The 23,612-nt window shown below is 40.9% G+C and overlaps 1 protein-coding gene across 2 annotated transcripts in view; it reads left to right on the top strand.

Annotated features, from left to right (window-relative positions):
• Positions 1-204: 204 nt before the first annotated feature.
• LOC149322691 (vitamin D3 receptor-like) overlaps positions 205-23,612 on the top strand; it is a 103,556-nt gene continuing 80,148 nt past the window's right edge. Inside the window, exons 1-2 of one of the 2 annotated variants that reach the window (XM_089481646.1) lie at positions 205-235; positions 12,224-12,302. The gene's annotated coding sequence lies outside the window, so the exon portion shown is untranslated. Of the gene's footprint in view, positions 236-2,957; positions 2,998-12,223; positions 12,303-23,612 lie in introns of those variants that run through there. The other variant, XM_089481653.1, reaches the window with a different exon arrangement.

Below are 23,612 nucleotides of genomic sequence, written 5' to 3'. Positions count from 1 at the left end.
CGCCCCCTCTCCTCTCATCATCTCTTGAGCTGGAGGAGGAGGAGGAGGAGGAGGAGGAAAGGGGCGGGCTTAGAACCCTGGGCTACGGGAAGCCATTGGCCCGAGATGGAACCCCCTCCTCCCATTGGGCGGGGAGGATTTAGAGGCGGGGCTAGGGAGAGGGTAGTTTCCAGTTAATAGGCGGTTGCGGGGTCGGAGGGGGGAGGAGGGTGGCGCAGGAGAGCCAGCAGCGAAGGTACTAATGGGGGCTCGGGGAGGGGGAGTCGGGGCCAGGGGCGTCCTCCTCCTCTGACACGCGTCTTGCACGTGTGAATGGGCCAGGAGGAGGAGGAGGAGGAGGCAGCCTCTCAAGAAAAGTTTGTCTTTCTGTGTGGCTTCATGTATTATAGGTGGGGCTGGCAGGTTAGAAAGGTAACGGCGTCTGTGTTGTTAATGGTGACTCTTTAAGACAGTGCTTCACAACCCTTTGGTCCTCCATTTGCTTTGGACTGCAGCTCCCAGAAGCCCCAGCCAACTTGGCCAGCAGCCAGGAATCATGAGGACTTGAGTCCACATCCTCTGGAGGACAACCAAAGAGTGGGGGCCACTGCCATGAGGCCATGTCTCAGATTGTGTTGTGGGCCAAATCACAACTATTCAGGTGGATATTGTGTAGGCAGTAGCCTTCCTTTGACTTGTATTCAGTTAACATTGCTTTGGTAGAGTTGCCAGAATGAAAACTGGAAAGGGCTCCTGTGCTTTCAATGATTTTTGTCAAAGAGATGATGATGATGATGATGATGATGATGATGCATGTGTTGCTTGTTACCTGGTCGTGTAACACAACATCTACTGAAATTCCCTCCTCTGCCCAGCCAGTGAAGGTATAAGAGTCCTTTCCAGTCTGGCAACCCCATTTGGGGGAGGGCTTAGCATGCTGTGAACTGACAGGGATGATGGGAGTCACAGTCAGATACATGGGGCTGGTACCAGATGAGGAAGAACCGGGTTGTCCCCAGATCTGCCCTCAGCTTATACATGAAGTCGACGTATAGTCAAATATATATGGTACACGTGTCCAGAAATACATGTCTGTATATTCACAGCTTGGCTTTGGATGTGAAAAATTAAAATGCCTAGGCCTAAGGATTATGGGAATTCAGAATGGCGCCTGTACTTGCTTATGCTCAGTAACATGCTCCTGTTGCTAGAGAAGCCATCGACAGAAGAGGAAACTCACCGTACGTCCCTTTGGCCAGAACTGCCTCAAATTTGGGAAGCAGTGATGGTTGTGATGCATAAATATTGACAACTTTCCCCCAGAACTTTCCTGTAATGGAGTTCTTGAATAAATACCCTCTGAATACATTTCCCATTACTAAGCCTTGCTGTCGGTTCAAATCCCAGCTTGGCCATGTAAAACCACTAGCTGACCTTAGGCATTCACACTGTCTCTGCCTCAGAGGAGGGCAATGTCAAACTCCCTCTGAAGAAACTTGCCAGGAAAACCACTTGAGCCATAGGGTTGCCATTAGTCGGAAAGGACTTGAAGGCATGCAAAAACAACCACCAGCCTTGCACTTCTTTCCTGGCGTACCCTTAATTTATCACCTACCACCCTGCATATCGCAGCTGTTAAACAGTCTCTTTGAACAGAAAAACCTTGATGTCTTGTTTGTGAGATTGCAGGGGAACTGTTTCTCTGACATTCCAAACAGGGAAGACAGGCCACAGATCTGGCTGGGATCACGTGCCACGATCCTGTCCTTGCGAACTCCCTTGTGCTGTGGAGTATAAACAACTTTTTAGAGCTGTTCTGTACAGTAGTCTGATTACTTGGAGGACCAGGATTGAATTAAGACACAGATTACTTGCATATTATGTACACATTAACCTGTCTTTGCTGTTTTCCTCACCCTTTGGAAAGTAGTTGGCTGGCTAGTCTCTTTCTAAGGCTATAGGAACTGTTGGGGATGGATTTTCTCACAGATGGAAGATTTATGTGTGAAGTGAATGGAAATGTACAGACCCCTCACTTTAAATACCATCTTGCGTGTAGTGTCCCATTGCCTAACTGCTTTTGCTCCATCACATAACTGTACTTGAACCCTATACCTGGCCTGGCTCTCTGCCAGCATTACTGACAGCTGTAACGTCTCTGTGGCACATACTGTTCATGTTATCTGATCCCCTGTTAGTAGTTACAGACTTATAAATCTAATTTGTGGATTTGGTTGCTGCTTAACTTCTGACATGAGGTGTCAAAGCTTAAACCTGCCAAATAGCACAGTGAAACAAACACAAATGTCTTCTAAATTAAAGATTTTATTGATGGGTGACTTTATCACCTCCTCCTCCTCCTCCTCCTCCTCCTCACATTTTTATCCTGTTTTCCCTCCAGAGAGCCCAGGGTGGCATATATGGTTGAAATTATGCCCTTAATTTGTATTAAAAAGTTAGATTAAATTAAACTGATTTGGTACTGGGTCACTTTGTGAGCTTTCCAGTCCAAGTTAACATTTGAACCCAGGTCCTGCAAGTCCAGCATGTCCCAAAATATCTGTCTTATGCATTGTTTCACAGTTGAGCCTTAGCAAGTCCTGCTTCCAATTAAATACTAGGGTTGCTAGCTATATTAAAATAATATATTATGCAAATAAAACCTTGTTCATATTTTTAAGCCTCTTTGTTTATTCTTTCTGCCTATTTATTACCTTTTGCCTTATTTACATTGTTTCTATCTTTTATTCTAGTTTGATCATAGGTTTAGTCTTCTCTGTACTATGATAGGATGAATCATATGTCTATGGACCGTGTTGGTATGAGTTTGTCTGTGGCAAGCTACAAAGAAATATATCGGTGGAACCTCTTGCAGTGGCCTTATTATGGGTTTTAGGATTTTTCTTCTATCCTAAATCAACTCCAAATGTTTCTTATATATCTCTTTGTCAGGTAACTCTGCAGAGGCTTCAGATATTCTTTCCCATAGCTGCTCCACCCGGATAGTTTCTTCTCAAAGTAAGCTAATTTCTGGCCCGAGTTTGGTTTATGGTGGTGTGGGAGGATTGAAATCTTCCCCTCCCAACCACTTTTATATCCCTTTAAATGTGCCTTTCCCTACCACTGGCATTCTACAGTAAAACATGGAATAGGGATTTGGAGTTTGCTGTAGAGATCCACCTAAGAACTTTTGTTAGGTCTCTTTTTTCTCTTATACAGTACTTCATTTATTGTTCGTAACAGTATGTACAAAACACATTTTCATATGCTTGCTATACTTCTCACACTGTGGTTGTCTAAATAATAAAAGTTCTGAAAACTGGCTTAGTCTAGCAAGAGCCAAATCATTGCTCTGCTAATAACTTTTTGGATGGCCTTTTATAGTTTCAGTTCCCCTTCTGTTTATATTTTCTTCCTAGAGTTTTCTTGAGGATGGATACCATTATTTACTTTTTACTTGTAACAATAGCATATACTGTACTGTACTGTACTTTAGTAAGCAGTAGTCAAAGTGGCCTTTTATATGCATTTTAAATAATTACTGTTGAAGAACAATAGTTATGTACTGTAGTTGGCCGCATATTTGTGGGCTTTATTTTACACATATAGCAACTTGAGCACTGTCTTGGAAGATGTTGTTCTAGATCTTGGTTCAGTTGTGAATTAACTGGATGGTCTTAAGCCTGGTCTTGCCTCTAACATTGTTTATAGACATGCATAGCTATAGCGGTGAGCTCATAGTGGCACTATGTTTAACAGATTAGCCTCTTCTCCAGGCTTCTCCCTGGACTGAGTTCAGAGAAAACCTCCTGGGGTTTTGCACTACATTGATTGGATAGATGTACTCTCAGGTCTGGCCTAGGCACAGACCTGGTCAGGTAATAAATTGAGTGAACCACAAAGCTGTCTCCTCTGTTTTGATGGAGTTTTAAAAAGTTTGTTTCATTTTAACTTTTAACATGAAAAGCCTTGGAAAACTGAAGTGTGGAACAGAGCTGTGTCAGGTGCTTCATGTACGTATGTATGATATGGAGAGCAGGGCTTGTATTGCACCTGAAAAAGCCACATCTCCTGTTTCAAGGAACTTCAGTCTGTATACAGTGTCGTCACTACTGTCCCCACTTACAACATTGGGATTAACAGTGATGGTGAGCCTTACAGCATTGTTCTAAAGACTGAAGGTTAATGTAGATGAAATGTATTGAGAATATAAAAGGAGGTGTTGTCTAAATATAAAGACTTCTCCAGTTAGGGGTTGGATGCTTTCTTAAAATCATAACAGAAAACAAAATGTTTTGCATTTGGTTAGTGTATTCAAATCACTTAACAGATACAATCTTCGTGTAAGACTTTTTGACATCCCCAAGAGGTAGGCTAGTCTCCTAGTACTGTACTGAAGCTATAACAGTAGGATTAGAAAGCAGAGATTCAAAAGGCAGCCTTCTTAATTTCTAATTCTGTGCCATGCCAGCTTTAAAATATGCATAAATCTTCTTTGTCTTGTTTTTTATATAGCTAAGATAAAGTGTAGTGGGTGTGGGTGTTTTAATGATATTTGGTTGTAGATCCTGTACCATGCAGGATATGTTTATTGTCCTCTTTTAAAAGGGAAGGGGGAATGGAATAGCAGAAGTCTATTGGTATCAGATAGGGTGGATGGGTATTAGGCATTCACCGTTTTCCCTCTGGGCAGAGAAGTCAGTGACTGTATGTCCTTTCATACTGGTGTCTAGGATGTGCGTAGAAAGGGTGTGGAGTCTCTGTGGTTTGCTTGGCACCAGATGGAGAAATGGGTGGAAACTTTCTGGAAGATTTTGTGAGTAGGCAAGAGTCGACATAGGGCTAATTCAAGGATAGAGTATATATATATTTTTCCCTCATCCATTCATAAGTCTTCCCATTGTCATCTTTGTATGCTGTGCCATTTTAAGAGGTCCTGAGGGGGTACTCTAGTTCTGTAGAAATTCATGTTTGGATATTGTTCCACCAGTTGCCTTGTTTTGTGGTGTGCTTTCCTCCCACAGTTTGTTGACTAATGACTCATCTTCCTTTGCAGGATCAGCAGTAAAAAGAAAGAATTAATAGAAGAAATTAATAATCTATCTTTCCTCCTGAAAGATCCTTCTTTTTCTAAATTCAGTTTTACTATGCAGCTGCTCTAAAATTCTTGGAAATTGTTGCCCACAAAAGAGATGGGATTGTCAAGAGTCTGAGTGTTCCAGCAATTAAAATGTTACGATACAGGCACCTAAAAATTTTTGACACTGTTTATAGCTCCATGTCAGTCTGGCTGTTAGGAAGTTGAAATACAGTAAATAAGGACTGAAAAAAAAAATGTTGGTAGTCCAGATCTTGGAAAAGTTACAAATCCCAGAACCACTTAGTTCCTTTATCTTTTTTAAAAAACCATAGTCACTGTTGTATTATAATGCAATCTTTTGTTTTGCCCCCCAGCCTTCTGTAAAGTGACAGAATTCTTACAAACTGCAAGATGTTATTATGGAACGTTTAGTAGTAGGAATCTGCATTATTGTTCATACAAGGCAGCTCTTGTATTTCAGTTTGGTGAAAATCAACCACTGAAGGGCCAGTTGGTCCTCAGACTGTTTCATCAGAGACTATGTAGTAAGGGTACCAACAGGACTTTTCTGGAAGTCAACCTCAAGGGATGGGATTGGAACCTGCTCAGTGGTCATCCTATGAGTTGCTTACCAGAGAAAAATAACATTTTCTTAAAAGGCAAAGGCTTCTGCTTTGACAAGATTGTGTAGTTGTGTCTGACTGTAGGGGGCAGTGCTCATCTCCATTACTAAACTGAGGGCGCTAGCGTTGTCAGAGGTGACTGTTGGTGTGTCGTCAACATGACTGCATGGAATGCTGTTACCTTCCCACCAAAGCGGTATCTATTTATCTACTTGCACTTTTACATGCTTTTGAACTGCTAGATTGGCAGAAGCTGGGATTAGTGAAGGGAGTTCACTCTGTCATGCAGCGCTTGGGTCTTGAACTACTAATCTGACAACCTTGCAAACCTCAGAGTCATCATCTTACCCACTAAGCCATCGTGTCCCCCAGTATTTTCTTACATAGTTGAAATTTACTACATAGCCAGTAAATTAAGAAAGCGAAGAAAGTCTTTGAAACGCTATCTGCAAATCCAGTTTGCACCAGTGTCCACAGTCTTTTGCAAGATGATTGACATCTGTAATGTGACAGTGCTTTGCTACTGTACAATTCTTTTTAGTATACTATTGACTCACTATTCTTATTCTACATGTTTCTATTTGTGTACCATGGTTAGCTAGATGTGTGGTAAATTAAGCAAACCCATTTCCTGCTCAATATGCAGCACACACTTCAGTTTGCTGGTCTATTCTCTATCGGAGCTTGTTCAGCTGTGGACAGTGCCCTTTGTTTTCATATTTTGTGTGATTGCAGTGTTTGGTGTGTGTAATGGTGGAGCTGTTCTCCTGTGGGTGTGATTTCAGTGGTATTTAATATTACCACATCCTTCTTTTGCTCATCTCATATGCACCCTATGTTTACATCAGAGTACAGTTGTAAATCATATGGGTAGAACCTGTGCCAGTGAATTTTTTGGAATACAGTGTGTTAAAATAGCCCCAAACCAGCAACTTCAGGAAAGACCAAACTAGGTTAAATGGACCAGTGGTCTGCCGCGGCAAAGCACAGCTTTCCACGTTCAAATCGGTAGCACAGAAACTGTGGAATCCAGGTACTTCTCTTTGTAATCTGCTTTATTGGGTGAAAAACATTTTGATAATCAATATTTTTCCATTTCAGGTCCACATTGTAATATCAATCAGCAGGCCATTATCAGTAGGCCTGGGCACTGTCTGTACTTTTAAGAATGGAGAGGGGAACTGTTCATCTGGATAATAAGGAATATAAATAGCAAGATAAGGGAGAACAAAAGTCCAATGAGATAACACAGGGCAAAGACTGCTGTGTGTTTAAAAACCACATTGATGCATAATTCTAATCTGAGGTAGTTTTGCACCATGACTAGAAATGGGAAATGGCCTGGCCTTAGCTTATGAATTAAATGTCTTTGTATTCCATTTTGAGATGATTGCACTAAACAAGCACACATGGATGTTTCTTGGAAAGCTTAGTAGATGGGAGTAGTAATTGCTGTCATGCTGGCTGAGTTTACTTATCATGATAAAATAAGCATTATGGTAGAGGGACCCTGGTTTATAATGTAGGAGCACTGTGCTGGAGCATAGTACTTTTTGATGGCTCCCTCTAGAAGCAGCTAAGAAAAATCATAAACTTTCAGTTGATGAGTTGCTTATTTCACATCCAGGCACAGCATTCTACTTTGTCTCTCTCATGACAAGCCAGTGAAACAAACCAACAACAAAACCGTGTAGTGGGACAAACTCCCTTGTTCACGATCAGACAATTTTCTTTAAGTGCTAGTTTACGGTAATGGCTGAATACACCCATCCATTTTGAGCCTCAGATTGCTATGCTTCATCGTTACTGGCTATGTTGCTGAGCCTGAGCTTGATCTTTTGAGTTTGCTGACTTATTCTGTGATGTTTAGAAAAACTGGTCCTTTAAGTGACTTGACCCTAAAAACAGCAGAAAGACTACTGCTAGTAACTCATTGCCAGTCTGGGTACTAAAACAGTCTTTTAAAACCAAGATTGGCCAACAGGTAGCTTCTGAATTGGAATCTCACCCAAACAGCCCTAGCAAATTTAATAATAATAATAAATAATAATAATAATAAATGCTTTATTTATATACCGCCCTTCTTCCAATCAGGGCGGTGTACAACACAATATCAAACACAATATACAAAGGCAATAAAAACACATTAAAATATACATTAAAATTACCTACTAGCCAGCACATCATTGGCCATCGGGGGGGGGGGGGGGACTAACTAGAACTTGTATTGGGGAATGCTCGCTTAAACAGGAAGGTTTTCAAATCCTTCCTGAACTGGGCTAGGGAGGTAGCCGAGCGGAGCTCTATGGGCAGCGTGTTCCAGAGGGTCGGGGCCGAGATGGTGAATGTCCTCCTTGCTGTGGAGGCTAATCTTGCCCCAGGTACCCTCAGTAGCTGCTGCCAAGATGTTCTGAGTGTGCGGGGCGGATTGTATGGGGAGAGGCGGTCCTCAAGGTATCCTGGGCCCAAGCCATGTAGGGCTTTATAGGTTATAACCAACACCTTGTATTGCGCCCGGAAGCGAATGGGCAGCCAGTGCAGATCTTTAAGTACAGGTGTTATATGACTGGCTCTGGATGTACCAGTAACCAGTCTGGCTGCCATATTCTGTACCAATTGTAGCTTCCGGGTATGGTACAAGGGTTGCCCCATGTAGAGCGCGTTGCAGAAATCCAATCGAGAGGTTACCAGAGCATGTACCACCGTTTCAAGGTCCCCCCGGCCCAGGTAGGGACGCAGCTGGCGGATCAGCCGAAGCTGATAACAAGTGCTCCTGACCGTCGCATCCACCTGAGATGTAAGGTGGAGCGACGAGTCAAGGAGCACCCCCAGACTGCATACCGAGTCCTTTACGGGAAGCGTGATCCCGTTCAGGACAGGCGGAACCACCGCCATCCCTGGGCCAGGAGAACCTATCACGAGCACCTCCGTTTTCTCTGGATTCAGACTGAGTCAGTTTTCCCTCATCCAGCCCATTACTGACTCCAGGCATGCCACGAGAGGAGAGATGCCATCCCCGGTCACTGCATCAGTCGGAGACATAGAGAAGATTATTTGGGTGTCATCAGCGTACTGATAACCCCGCGCCCCATGTCTCCGGATGATCTCTCCCAGCGGTTTCATGTAAATGTTGAAAAGCATGGGAGACAGAATGGCTCCTTGAGGGACCCCAGATATAAGGGCCCTCTTGTCGGAGCACACGTCTCCCAGCTGCACCATCTGGAACCTCCCAGAGAGGTAGGAATGGAACCACTGGAGCGCAGTGCCCCCGATTCCCACCTCTGCCAGGCGCTCCAGAAGGATACCATGGTCTATGGTATCGAAAGCCGCTGAGATGTCCAAGATGTACAATTTAAATCCAAAGCCGGTAAAAATTTTCGCACTCAGTTTCAGTAGTAAGTGACAGATGTTTTTAAAATGTAAGAAATGGGGATATTCATATATTAATGCTGTAATTTTTAAAGACAATGTAAATACACACTTTCCTGTGTCTGTTGCTGGGGTAGGAACAGGGGTGTAAGCTAAGGGAGAGGGGCAAAATGATGGTGTTGCCCTCCATTAAGAATTTACCTCCCCATAAAATTTTCCTTTCCTCCCTAAATTTTTAGCTCTGCAATCATTTAAAACTTCAATGGATCATTTTGAAGTCCAGTTTAGGCATCAAAAGAGAAGAGGCAGGCGAATAGATGTCAGCATAGCAAGCCGAAAAGTGTCTCTTTCTCTCTCCATTACTAGAAATTTGGGGACTGGAGTTGTACAGCCCTCCAAGAGCTACAACTTCCAGGAGCCCAAGCTAATGGTGAGGGAAGCTGACAGTTGCCATCGAACAACATGTGGAGAGCTCATCCGTTCCCACCCTGCATGTAGTGGTATGTTTAAGGCTGCAGCCTCAGTGCAGAAATAATCCAGTTTGACACCACTTTATCTGCCATGGCTCAATGCTATGGGATTTCGGGATTTGTAGTTTTGTAAGATATTTAGCATTCTTGGTCAGATAGCTCTGGTGCCTTAACAAACTACAATTCCATAGCATTGAGCCATGGCAATTAAACTAGATTATTTCTGCATTGTGGATGCAGCCTAAGGAGATTATCAGATGGGGCAGGGCAGGAGGAAAGCCAGGAGTAAAAGGCATACTCCTGGCATAATTGCACGATTGTGCTGAAGATTTTCAGACACATTGCGCTTATCCAGTACCTAACCCATGAAGATCCAGGAATGCTCCAGCAACAAACCATGCATGGGGAAGTCCTGGAAATGGTTTCTTTCTGGAGCATTGCTAGATCTTCATGGGATAAGTCCTGGATGAGAGCGATGTTGTGTGAAAATCTTCAGCACGGTCATACGATTATGCTGGGAGTATGCCTTTTATTCCTGGCTTTTGACCCCCATCTGATAATCTCCCTAGTGAGTGAGCTCTTTGACAGGGCAGTCCTAATTTCTAGATCACAACAGTGTAGTGGCATTTGGTTAGCAGATCAGTCTGTGGCAAAAGACACTTTTGGACCCTCTGCTCTGAGAGTCCCATGCTTATATTAAAGCTGAGATTGGCCATACCTGATTTAAGTTACTGTCTTCTGTATTCAAGATAACATAAGCTTTAAGCCATTGAGGAAGACCAGAAAGATTAACTTGCATTTTGGGTAAAATGCAAGATGTTTGACTGAAATGACTGAGACTCGGTGGTAAGATCTAAAGAGGAAAATATCCAAGAAGCCAGTGAGATTAACCTTTCCAGACTTGTTTTGTTTGTCTAGGGGTGGGGAGAGAGGTGACCTCTGAGGTATAATTTTTGAGAGACTGTAAACTTACTGACTTACATGACTACAGAGTTCGTGACTGTGATTGTTTGCTTAAATAACACTGTAAAATTAGTAGCATACTGAAAGACTAGTTACTGAAACTTGTCACATGTGAGCTCAGCTTGAGAAGCGACTATAGTGGGAAGTAATAAGCAATTTTTTCCTGCTTCCTTGCAGAAGGTCCCAAGTTCAGTCCCTATCATTTTGAGTTTAGGAGGGATCAAGTAATAGGGAGTGGGGACTTTCGTGAACCTCAGCTAGTCAGAAGAAGAAAAGTCTGACCTGGTATACAGCTGCTCCCAGTATTCCGAGTCACAAAACATACACTAACTCCAAATGTAGAAAGTGCTTAAACTCATAAGACACTATATATTTCCTTGAATTGAACAAATCTGTTGTTCTTAACTCAAAGATTTTGCATGCATACTCTTCAGTAATGGCATGTAATTTTAAGTGTTATTTAATAATAATGTACAGGAAGCCTCCTCATTGGTGTCATCAGAATCACCCCTTTTAATTGACTGTGGCTGCTTCCACGTGGCAGAATTAATGTAGTTTGACACTGTTTTAAGTGTCATAGCTCCATCCCATGGAAATCTGGGATTTGTAGTTTGTTGTGGCACCAGAGCTCTCTAACAGGGGAAGCTAAATATCTCACAGAACTAAAAAGCCCAGCATTGAGCCATGGCAGTAAAAGCAGTTTCAAATGGCATTAATCCTGTAGTGGAGACACAGCCTGTGTCCCTGTTAAGGGAGACTGATGTCATTGCCTCCCTTTCCCAACAAGAGCATAGGGAGTTATTTATTGCCTTTTCACCTTCAAGAGCAAAGTGAGAAGATATGGGCACATTTCTTTATGATTTTTCCCATTTTGAGACTTTTTTTTTTGCAAACATTTTGTTTGTGCAAAACCACAGTTTTTCATGTAAAACCCAACTTTATCACGGGAAAAAAATTAGTATATATTGCATAAATTACAGTTTTCTGTCAAGCTGTCCTTTGGGGAAAAAGTCACAAAATGTGAACAGTCTCATGGTAGTTGATCGCTTACCTATTGGGTTGTCTCAGTGTGTTGAAGTACCCTTTCCCAATAAGGAAATCTCTATAGCAGTGTCAGAGTAAACAGGCACTGCCATCTTTCTGACAAATGACATGCAAGTTTTAGTTTACTGCTCCGAGTGAGAATCAGTGTGTTCAAATGAATACTCAAGAAAATAAGAGGATATTTCTTTAGAAAAAGAATAATGGCTGGTCAGATAAACAAAACATAGTACTCCATATGATCAAAGCATCATACTGTGAGAGCCAGCGTGGTGTAGTGGTATGAACATTGGACTAGGACTTTGAAGAATAGGGTTTGAATCTCCACTCAGCCATGGAAACTCCCTGGTGGCCTTGGGCAAATCATACTCTCTCAGCCTCTGAAGGCAGTGAAGACAAACTCCTTCTGAACAAATCTTGCCAAGAACAATAGGGTAGCCATAGTCGGAAATAAACTTGAAGGCTCAGAACAGCAAGAAGCACCATACCCTTTTATGTTGAGGTGCATAAGGTTATGTAAGCAAGTTGCATAACTTTACACTTCTAAAAGACAGAAGAAAACTATTCAATAATGGGATTGTTTTAAAGAACAGTCTCTTTCACCTTCTTATCTGTTGCTAATGTTACTTGCTCTTTGTTCCAACTAATAGCAAATGTACTACCAGAATTGTGATGGAATAAATGTCTCTTCATTCTAGAGTTTGCTTACCTTGGATAACACTTGCTTTCATTGGGAACTGACCAGAGTCTCTGCTTTTTTCCTTCAATAGAACATTGGTAAGAAATGTTTAATTCTCCTTTAAATTATTATTTAGGCATACCGTACTTAAAACTGTAATTGTGTTTTCTAAAATGCTTTTGAGCTTTATGAGAATGCCTTTTTTATTTAGCATAGTGATATTAGTTTGTGCCCTGCCCTGGGCTTTTTTATACAGTTCTGTAAAGCAGGTAGTGTAAAGCATGTGATTCTCCAATTGTTGGACTGCAACTTCCATCAGCCATAGACAGCAAAGAATAATAGGAGTTGGAATCCAGTACTTGGAGTCAAATACTGGGAAGAACACTGGGCGTTAGAGTCCAGTAATATCTGAAGGGCTGGATTATTCCCATCCCTGCTGTAAAGAAACTGTAAAGGTCCTATGTCCATTTAAAGTTTCCTGAACTGAGTAAAGAGATACAAACGTCTATTTGTGTAATTTGGCTGTGACCTTTTAGTACTGATGAAGCAAGATCTGTGTTCTTTGGCTTGTGAATGATAGAAGAAAATTGGTGTTTTGGAAAAAAATTGCTGGTTTTTCTTGGAATAATTTGTTTGCTTTTTTACCCTCTTGTACAAAAGAATTATTTATTTAAAAGATTTGTACTCTAATTTTTCCAGCAATGGTCTCTAGGACAACTTACCTACAGAATTTAAGTATCAGCTTCAAGTGCTATCTGTTTGACTCAAAGGATATGGGATTAGCTTGCTCTCAAGATTTATATTTACTGAAAACTTTAGTATTTGCAAGTTCATGTGGAAGGATACCATCCCTCAGGTTCATGGATTCCAATCAGAATAGAACTATAAAGGTTGCCACCAACATTTTGAATTATGATCAGAAGAAGATTGATAGCAAGTAAAGCGCTTAAGCACTGGTGAGAGATATTCCTGTTCATCAGTCTTAACCCAACTTCCAGTTGATCCTCAAAGGCAGTCACACATACAATACTTTATAGCAGTCTCTTCTTTTCTATTATTAGTTAGCAGAGCATGAATAACTGCTGTCAGGTATCTAAGGGTGCATCTACACTGTAGGAATAATGCAGTTTGACACCACTTTAGGAGCTATAGCACCAGCCTATAGAATCCTGGGATTTGTAGTTTTACAAGGTCTTTAACTTTCTCTACCAAAGTGTGCAGGTGCCTCACCGAACTACAAATCCCAGAATTCTGTAGGATGGAGCCATGCAGCTGAAGTGGTGTTAGAGTGCAATATTTATACAGTATAGACATACCCAGAAATCTCTGACAGCATTTCTTCATGCTACAGTGTAGATGCACTGTAGATGCAGTCTTGGTTGGTGAAAACTACTGTGTGCCACTTTTAGAGTTGTCTAGTGACCAAAGGTATAATAGTGAGTACATATTCCAAAAGTATAATAGTGAGTACATACTTCCACAATGTGGAGTTTTAGTCTTGTCCAGGCTGAATACCACATGCCTCAATGAATCTTGAGTTACTTCACTAATGTGTGTGTCTATACTTGCTACAAAACATGGCACCATCAACATATACTGGGTATGGAATCTTCAGGCCTAAATCCAATTGTTAATCCTAACTAAAATAAAACCTCTCTTTTAGACAGGGTTCATCTGTTGTGAGCACAGACGGCATCTGCTCTTTGTAATGTCAGCTCTACAGGTGATGAGAGGAGGGCCTTTTACAAGATTTCCATATTCCTTACAAGATCTCGGATCACATGGGAACCTGAAACACTTGCAAAAGGCCCTCCTCTCATGAGATCTGAGGCAGGCTTTGTATAGGCCTACCTCATGTATACCAGCCACTCTTGAGCTCTCTGGGCAATGGAGAGAATTGTTCTGTACTGGGGACAGAGAAAGTTGGAAGCCCTAATTCAACAGGTCTACTCTAGTTGAGACTAATAATTAGATTTAGACCTCAGATTTTAAACATTTTACTGGCATGTTTCTACATGTGCCTCTCCACAGGTTAATGCTGCAGTCTTCCTGGCATACATTTGACCTGGGACTTTAAAGCGCAGAAACTTTTTATATCTACTAAGGGCTAAAAATAGCAGAATGGTAGTTTGGACTGTAATTTATTAGACTTCAATTGCTCATAACAGATAAGATTTATTTTTATAGAACATAATTTGTCTTCCTTTGAAAACAATATTTACTGCAGTATACACTCTCACTGGCTGTAGGATGCAATTGCTGAGTAAGCCTTGAACCTAAACCAATTTCAGCTATTGGCTTGTAGCGTACCCTTGGACAAATTGTTTTATCTCAGTCTTAGTTTCTTTTTTCCCCATGTTTATTTTTCCAGGCTGTCAGTCCTAAAAGCTCATAATCTTGTAGCACTATGACTCCCAAAATGTTTAACAATCCATCAGTCCTCATCCTCTTAACAAATATGAGCAAACCTTCCAGACCAAAGTAGAGCACATATTGTACACAGTTTCTTATTTCCAAAAGTGACAACTGTTTCATTTCATTTATTTTTAAAGGGGCATGTGCAAGCATTTTTTTCTTCAGACCGTGTTTATCAGAACCATGGGGATAGAGAAAGCAAATTCTGATTTTTGAGATCTTCCTTTGGCGGGAGCTTTTAAAAAAATAAAACAAAACCAAAATCACACCTTCAGCTTCCCTTTCAGACTACTTTTAAAAAACTGAAGTGAAAAAGTGAGCTAAGAGGAGCCAAATATGGATCCTGTAGATAGTTGCAGGAAAAAGGCTTGTTCAGGCAGGTTGTTTTGCTTGAATTGTGTTTCTTACTTGAATCTTACAGATTTCTTGTTTATAGGTGCTTCCTTCTAGATATTCAGACTTTTTAAAATCAATAGTTGTATTTATCCAAGGTTTGAATTGCTGCTTATATTGGTCAGTCAGATACTGTCAGTCAGTCACAGAAAAGGATTGTCAAATAGTTAATGAAGGCCTGGTACATACCGCCAAGAAGCAGCGTCCAGGCAGCGATTCTAGGGTTAGGGACTGCGCACCAACTGCACCGTCCCTAACCCTAGGACATCATGGCAGTGGCATAATGGCGAACTCCCGTTCATATGGGAGATGCCATCGTGATATCAGCGACGTGCAGCTTATAGACATCACTGCGCATTGCTTACGTCACAAGCACACCAATGGCGCACTTGTGACGTGTGCGCAGCCTCCCAAGAAGAATCCGGTTTTTCTGGGTTCTGTTTGGGGCGGAGGGATGCCACGCAGTTTGGCTGCTGCGGCATCCCTCCGCAGGAAAACCAGCTGCCTCCAGCCCATCCTTTTGGGGTGGTATGTACCGGGACGAAGGCAGCAATACTTTTGAGTAAGTGATAGCTTGGTTTTTATTGCATCATGGACACACGAGGAGCCGAATGTTGCCAACTCTCTTACATAGTCAGAGAGATCCCTCTGAGAAATAAGTCTCTGCTGTCTTAAAGCTCTCCAGATAATTTTGCCTTTCACCTTCAGCTGTGCAGTCTAGCATCTTCTCCTGAGCAATTGCTTAATTGCATCTATCTCAGATCATGACAAAGAAATTCAAAATGCACAATAGGAATAGGAATATGTAAAGTAACCTCTTTGGTTGGCAAGTGATTGAACAGAAAAAGGAAGGAACGTTGCATTGCAAAATAACTTGTTTAAACTGGTTGTAGCGTGGCTTGCAGTTTTCAGTGAGTGACTAATGCTTTTTGTTAGGATTCTCTGTATGTTAAATAATCTCTGTCGCTGTATGTTGACAGCTGATGCAAACTAAATACGTGGTTTAAAGTTACATCTTGGCTGAATTGGGCACAGGGCACAGTGGGGGTTTGTGGGTTCTAGCCCTTACACTGCTAGAGGTATGTCTGAGTTGCCATACAATGCACATTTACCCAGAACTGAGCCCCACTGAACATGGTGGGACTTTATTTTTGAGTAAATGTAGTTGAGACTGTTTGCATACGCCTTGAAGAGAGAGTGGCAAAAGAATCCATCAATCTGTCTGATGGTAAATCACGAGTGAAGGGTTTTCTACATCAAGACTGAAATAATAACTGTTCTTACCTTATATTTTAGGAGTATGTATGTGCATGTACTTTTCCAGAACGCAGTTACTTCTGCTTAGGTACTGCAAATTGTCAGCTTGCAAAATGTACAGGTGTTGTGGGTGTATTTCTTCATGATCAGGAGTGGTGACACTCTGATAATGCTCATTATTGAGTTAGAAGAGTAAAACTCTTGCTCCAAAGGTGTCTTTGAGTATAACAGATCCAGATTAACTTCCTCGGGGTTATTGGCACTGCTAGAAAAGGAGTTAGCAACTGGGATCTGGTGTGTTCTGCCTGAGCCTGAGAGTCACATGATTGGAGCCCTACCAAAGAGTCTAAATTGTCAGTTCACTAGTTGGCTCCACCAGTCACTCACTGAAGGCACAGACCTTGGGAGCTTGGATCTTCTGCAGCTAGAGGTGTTGTGGGCAAACAAGAACTGAGGGGTAAGTTTTCTGTCCAGTTTTCTACACTGATGCTAGCTTCAGATTAGCTTCTTGGCTGCAAGTCTAAGTACTTAAAAGTTTAGCAAAAACTCAGATGACTTTCCTTTTTGTAGCCACCGTGTGTTCACATTTTTTGGACTTGAGCAAAAAGTAGTAATCCTTCTAAAGCTTTAAAAAAGGTAGACATGGTTTGTTTGTGTTTGTTTTTGTTTTAAAAAAGACTGTTCCTAACTTGCTCACACATATTTAAGTAGTTCTAACAATTAACTCTGTGTTGTCTTATAATGTAGGTGTCAGTTATAATTTTTGTAGCTTTTTAACATAGTATTATTTCTCTTTCAAAATAGTTGCAAATTAATCTGTTTGACATTTAAAATTACTTCCCTTTTAAAGTTTGCCATTATTGGTATGATGCAGAAACTAGTTTTCAGGAAAGGGATTTATAAGACTTTAAATCTCTTGCAAATACTTTGTATGTTAATGTATTCCAACAACTATGATTTAGTACAGTGGTTAACACTGTTGTTGGCTTGGTATCGACTTTTCTCATTTGTTTTTGTCTGCTTCCTAGGACAAAGTACCTTATTTGAAATGGGTAGTTAAATAGGAGGAGAGTATATACATGAAAAGCAATTCACAACTCTAAACATTTCAAATTACAATTAGTTTTGTAACTAACTCTAAAATCTAACTCACTCTAGAAAGAGAGAAAATATTACATGTATGCTATGCCAGATCAAATTTATGGCAATTAAGTTAGAGGGAGAAGGAAAGGTATCATGCCAAAGTGAGCTGGCCCTTTTCTAGGAAATCCCTAATAGATGTGGATCCCTTGCCGTGGAAGAGGACAGGAATTAATTGTGTGTGAACTCTGCAGATTCTGGCAGGAAATACTCCTATAAATTTGTACATAACTTGATCTGTATTATTCTGTGACTTTAGTGAGTTTATTTTGTCTCCTTTCCTCCCTTTTCTTTTGAGGCTTAGGGACATATGTGAAAGCGCTGTGATAATGTTCTGGAAAAAAAATCTAATGCATGTTTTCGATTGGGATTTACAAATCAGAATAAAGAATCCATTTGCATTATGAAGGATTTTCACTGTGTCATTGTTAAACTGATGTTATATCCAATAACGTAATGAGACAGCTGATTTTAGGACATTTTGAGTGATGTGCATATTATACATGTAAAGCTGTTGATGAAATGTGAGTGATAAAACTAGTTCTGTTTTGAGTACAGAAGGAGTTGTTTAAAAGCCTGTCTTTTAAATCATATAAAGTTTTATAACAACTGATCCAAATTCCCTTATGTCTATCCTGGTAATATTCCTGTATCATGCCTTCATACACTAACAAAAATGAGTTGAAATAACTAAGCCTTATAGATATGAGAGCTAGGGTTGTTGTCAAGAGTGGAAAACATTTATAAATGTCTGCTGGAATACCAAAGCTCTGGTTTTTCTGAGCTGTAATAAAGGCTCATCTGTTTGCTGGGACTGAATGTGGGTTGGCAGGCATAACTACAGCAGAGTGTGCTGTTGTGCAAGAGTAGAGCTCAGGATTTGGTTTAAAGCAATACTAAGCCTGTTGGTTGCTGTTTCTGTCTAACCTACAGTTATAAAATGTTCCGAAATACTTAATTTGCTTTTCTTCTGCCTTTTCCTTCCTTTTTTTTTTTTTTTTTTTTTGGGGGGGGGGGGGAGGAATTGTCTCAATAGACCTAAGAGTCCTGTTTTGTGGTTAGTAACCTAAATACCCTAGAGGCACCAGATCCCATTTGATCTTGGATGCTAAGCATGGTCAGCCTTGGTTAGTGCTTAGATGGAACATGTCTAGGTACTGTAGGCTATATTTCAGAGGAAGGAACTGGCAAAACCACATCAGTATTCCTTGCCTAAGAAAACCATAAGAAATTCAGGGTGTCGCAAAAGTCTACAGGCAACTTGAAGGCACACACACAAATACACATATTTTTATATAAAGCCTACACTTTGGATGTATTAGATACCACTGCCATCCCATATTTTGCCAAGTTCTGGGATTCAAGGCAGGTTACCAAATTATAATAGCTATAGTTAAAAGCTGTCATCAGTAAAATAGAGATGTTAGGATTAATACTGCTGCACATCATGCTGGTTAAGCACCTGGCTTCATATAAAACCTAACACCCTCCCCTCTACAAACTAAGGGTCACCTTGCATATGACATTATCACACAGATACCATGTTAACGTATAAAAATGTACATTGCTGTATGTGGCAGATGCATATATGTATGTCTTTTGGTATATGAAGGAAAAAGAGACATCTGTTGACAAAATATTCAGCAATTTCTTAAGAGGGATCATTGGCTTGAGGCAGTTCAGAAGCTAAGGGTTCGTCTGATTTTGGAAAGAATTTGCAAGGTATCTTTGGGAGGTGGTTTTGAAAGAGATCTTGGCATGGTTGTGACAGATAGAAGTAAGTAGGCTGATCCAGGCACAGTAAGAGTAGAAACAGAAGTTGCCAAGGTGAAAATGAAGGTAGGGAACTGAAAAGGTTATTAATAAATCGGAATATAGGATTTTCAATGTAAATCCCCATCCTACCTCCCAAAAATCTCTTTTTAAGAGACTGAAACTGATAAGAGAAAGTAGAAGGGGCATGTCTAGAAAGAAGGGAGACATGATAACAGTAGGAGACCAAAATAGACTTCTCCTTCTCCCACCTGGATAGCTGTTATATAGAGGTTCTTGGCAAGCTCCTTCTAGTGGCTCAAGTTCCCAGGGAATTCCTAGTAATTGCGCAGTGGAGACCTGTCTATATGTCCCACAGTTCATTCACATAAGATTTACTTCATTTGTCTTCCTATGTAGCTGATTTTCCTAGTCATAGCTTTTCAGCTAAGGCTGGAGATGGATGATAACCTTTGCAACAATTGAAGATAATTTGAGTGTGCCTTTTGTTCCACTGCAATCACTAGTCAAACAGGATTGCAGGTTTTGAAAAGATATAGGAACCTGTTTATCGGGGTCAGGTTACATGAGATAGAAGCAGTCCTGCTAGAGTAAGCTAAGTTTAAATAATATCTGAAAAGCAGGGGAATACAGCACACTGATTTGAAGAGGAAATGGGGTGCATGGGTTGAAGGAAAGAGGTCTTGAAGGAAGAAGCTAAATAAACGTTTCTATGAGATTTCAGTTCAGTTTCCCTTCGCTTGCCACAGTCCTTTTTGCCTCAAATTTGGACCTCAAGTCTGCTTTATAATTGATTGGAGGTCTTGTTACAAACAGAAACGAAGCTGATTGATATACTGTACAGCCATGAGCAATAGTCCCTTTGAACTGCCTTCAGTTCTCCGAAACTAACTGTATCCTAAATCCTAAGTACCTGGAAAAGCCAGGCAGTTTTGATTCTGCTTGTTCTACTGTATCGTGTACAGTATCATGATTCCTAGAAGACCTCTTGCACTCCACATTACTATTTTGTTTGCTGTTCATCTATAAGATGTGTGTGTGGTGTGCCTTCAAGTCATTTCCAACTTATGGTGACCCTAAAGCAAACCTAACATGAGTTTTCCTGGCAAGATTTGTTCAGAGGATGTTTGCCCTTGTCTTCTCCTGATGCTGAGAGCATGTGACTTGCCCAAGCTCACCCAATGGGTTTCATGGCTGAGTGGGAATTGAACCCTGGTTTTGAGTCATAATCCAGTTCAATATTATCAAATTGACCTGTTGTGGATTTCCCATACAGTTGTGTTAGAAACCTTTTGCCTGAAAATTCCCAGAAAAGCAGTGTTGTGTAGGTGAGATTGGTGAAGTTCAAAGATGTTGAAGTTTATTGCACTGGCCCTAAAACAGGCCCAGTGCATTCTAAAACTGTTCTAAAGCGTTCTGAGAAATGGTGCCCCCTGGAACGGAATGGGGATGCAATTGGAACACCCGGCGGCAAAGGTGGCATTCCAGCGTGCAGTAAAATGGGGTTCTTAGACCCATCCCGTTCCATGCGCACCCACACACCTGCACGTTTTAGAACGTGCTGGGCCTATTTTAGGGCCAGTGCAATAAACTCCGTTGATCAATTTTAAATGTATCCCTGCAAATACAAATCTAGCAAAGTGAACAATAAGAGAATGCAACTACTTTAACAGTAATGTCAATATTTAACTAGTGTGGGACTGTGTTGGTATGGCATTCCCCACCCCTGTACCCAACTTTGGTCAGTCCAATGTGTAACAGAATTGTCCATAAATAGAAATTACTCATTTGGCTAAAATAAATTCCAAGAACCACTTATTTGTTGATGACCAAATTAGTTCTCCTTCTACCATGGACCTCCACCCTAGCATGGCAGTAAAGTCTTTGAATATTCTATTCAGTAAGTCAGATAATCACAACCTGTATTGTGACTGAGTATGCAAAGAAAAGAAATCCTCAATGAAAAGTCTGTCTGCAGATCTACTGGTGTTCTGACATGTTCAGATTTTCGTCTCCCCTTCATGCTGTCCACTGAGAGGAATGCAATGAGAGAAAATGTGGTAGCTTTAAACATGCTTTAGCTCACACTACCCTGAAATACATTAACACATTATTAGCATGGATGGCTTCTGGAGAGATTTCTAGTGGGTCCAAACACATGGAAACACATTTGTCTAAAGAAACCACCTTTTGCTGCTAGTTTGTACATTGCTTTGTGCTGACAAAATATCTTTGACTCCTCTCTCCTTTCTCTCTGCTTAAAAGAATTATTTGTACATACTGTAGACCATGGTTACCTAGATCATGGCTGAGTGTTGTTCTGGCCTCCAGATGTTACTAAACTGTAATTTCCAGTAGCCATAGCTAAAGGTGCAGAATGTTGGGAGTGAAGCAGTGTTGGAGGGGGGTAGTGCAGTTCCCACCCAAATGCAAATGAGTAATTTGTGCAAAGTCTTTTCATATGGATACAGCCTCAAGAATTGCTTCCATGGTCCTGTGTTCATGGAATTTTGTTTCACAAAGAAGAAGGCAAGCCCAGTGAGACTGGGCTCCATATCCTAAACCTCAAGCTGGAGCTTGGAGCTAATGAGCTCTTGCTGCGCTGTGGAGTGCACTGGAGTAAAGTTGCAGAAACTCTGTCCCAGAAGCGGTGAGCCTTTAGTACATCTGAAGAGCTGATAAAATTCTTGGCATTGCCTTCAGGATATTCACTGACTTCCTTCTCCCCCAGTGTCTCTTACGTTCTGTCTCTGCTGTGTTGCAATTTTTCAAATATTTTGTTTAATCAGAAAAAATTGAAATACATAGTTGACATTAGTTAGTACTGTATTAAACATTACAACTGTTTTGTATGTCTTAGTGTACATGGAATTAAGCATCCTTCTTTCACTCATTGTAGGTGCACGAGCCTCTTGTTTGACATGCTGTGTAAAAACCAGTATTTAAAATTTAATCATAATCCAGAGTAATTCATTAGTCTGAGCTCCAAGAAATACTGGAGGAAGCTTTAAATACCACAAGTCTAGGCACCAATTGTAGTCAGAGCAGAAGCGAAATTTTGTTTAAAGGGACTGTGAGTGGTGCTTTCTGGAGCATAGAGAAAGCTTAACAGACCCAGCTGTTGTTGTTATTAATGTCTCTTTACTGATTTTGTAAGGAACTGGTGAGGTGGAGAAAACTTGACTGTGTGGAGGGCTTTAAATTGGGTGTTAACACAGTGGGTTTGCCTGCCTGCCACAAAGGAGGGATGTGGTCATGCAGTTAACTGCATAGCAATATTAGTATGAACATCATGCTTTTCCAAAGAAGAAAATGAGCTTTTCCAAAGAAGAATAGGAACAATTTGCTGAAGTAATAGTTTCAGATTAGAAATGGAAATCAAATATGCTTCTTTCTATTTTTGTGCACCTGAAATTGGATCTCTTTATTTGTGTGGGGTTGTTTTTTTTAAAATTGAGCCTCTGAAACATTTACACAGGTCACTTGCTTTAATGGCTAGAGTCAGTCTTGTTTAATGTCAGCATAATGAGCTGGAAAATACAAATTAATGGTGCACAGGTTTTTATTTTGAAAATAGATGGGCAAATCCTGTTTTTTAAAAAAATCTCCTTCAGCTCTTTGGGAACTAGAATTATTCCTTTAGATTTCAAGAGAGAAATCCATAATGACATCTACATAAAGAATGCAAGGAAGAATGGGTCTCCCTTTGGGAACTATGGGCCCGTACAGACAAGCCAAAATAAAATTGCTTTGAGTCACTTTGGATGTATGTTGTTCAAATGACACACACATCTTAAGAGGCCAGAAGTTGTGCCAAAGCTGCGCTCCAGTCCTTAGGACTGGAACATGGCTTTGGTGCGGCATCTGGCCTCAGGGCGCATGCATCATTTAAACAGCATACCTCCAAAGTGACCCGAAGCAGCTTTATTTTGGCTTTATTTTGGCTCTGTTACACAAGTGCTATAGAATTGGTACCTCTGGTGCCTGGTCTTTAACTTTAAAACAAAGCTGGGCAAAAGGCTCTCCAGCTGTTTTTGAATCACAACTTCCATCAGTCCTAGCTAGGAATGCTGTGATTTATAGTCCATTAATGAATGGAAGTAGCATTTTCCACCTGTGCTTTAAAACTTCACTACTAGTGACTTTCTAGGAGAATGTATCCTTTCAGTATCCAGCCCAGGCTATGTTACTGCATCTTTTATATGGCTATGCCCTGGGTATTGATCCTACTCTCTACTGGATGAATCAAGCAGGTACTATTTTAGACTCCAGTGAGATACAGTTTCATCAAAGCTTTGTGATACAAACCCAAGCAAGATGCATTTTATTTTCTGTTTTAAAAGCGGCACATATAGTATTGGGTATATGTAAGAGGCCTGGAACAGGCCATAGGAGGAGGGAAGGAAAGAAGGAACATGCAGGGTGGTTGA

The sequence above is a fragment of the Sceloporus occidentalis genome, unplaced genomic scaffold (genome assembly GCF_023333645.1).
Source record: "Sceloporus occidentalis isolate IW3139 unplaced genomic scaffold, rSceOcc1.0.p SCAF_1, whole genome shotgun sequence".
NCBI classification, from domain to species: Eukaryota; Metazoa; Chordata; class Lepidosauria; order Squamata; family Phrynosomatidae; genus Sceloporus; species Sceloporus occidentalis.
The sequence above is the reverse complement of the archived record's forward strand: the minus strand, read 5'-3'. Positions and strand labels throughout refer to the sequence as shown.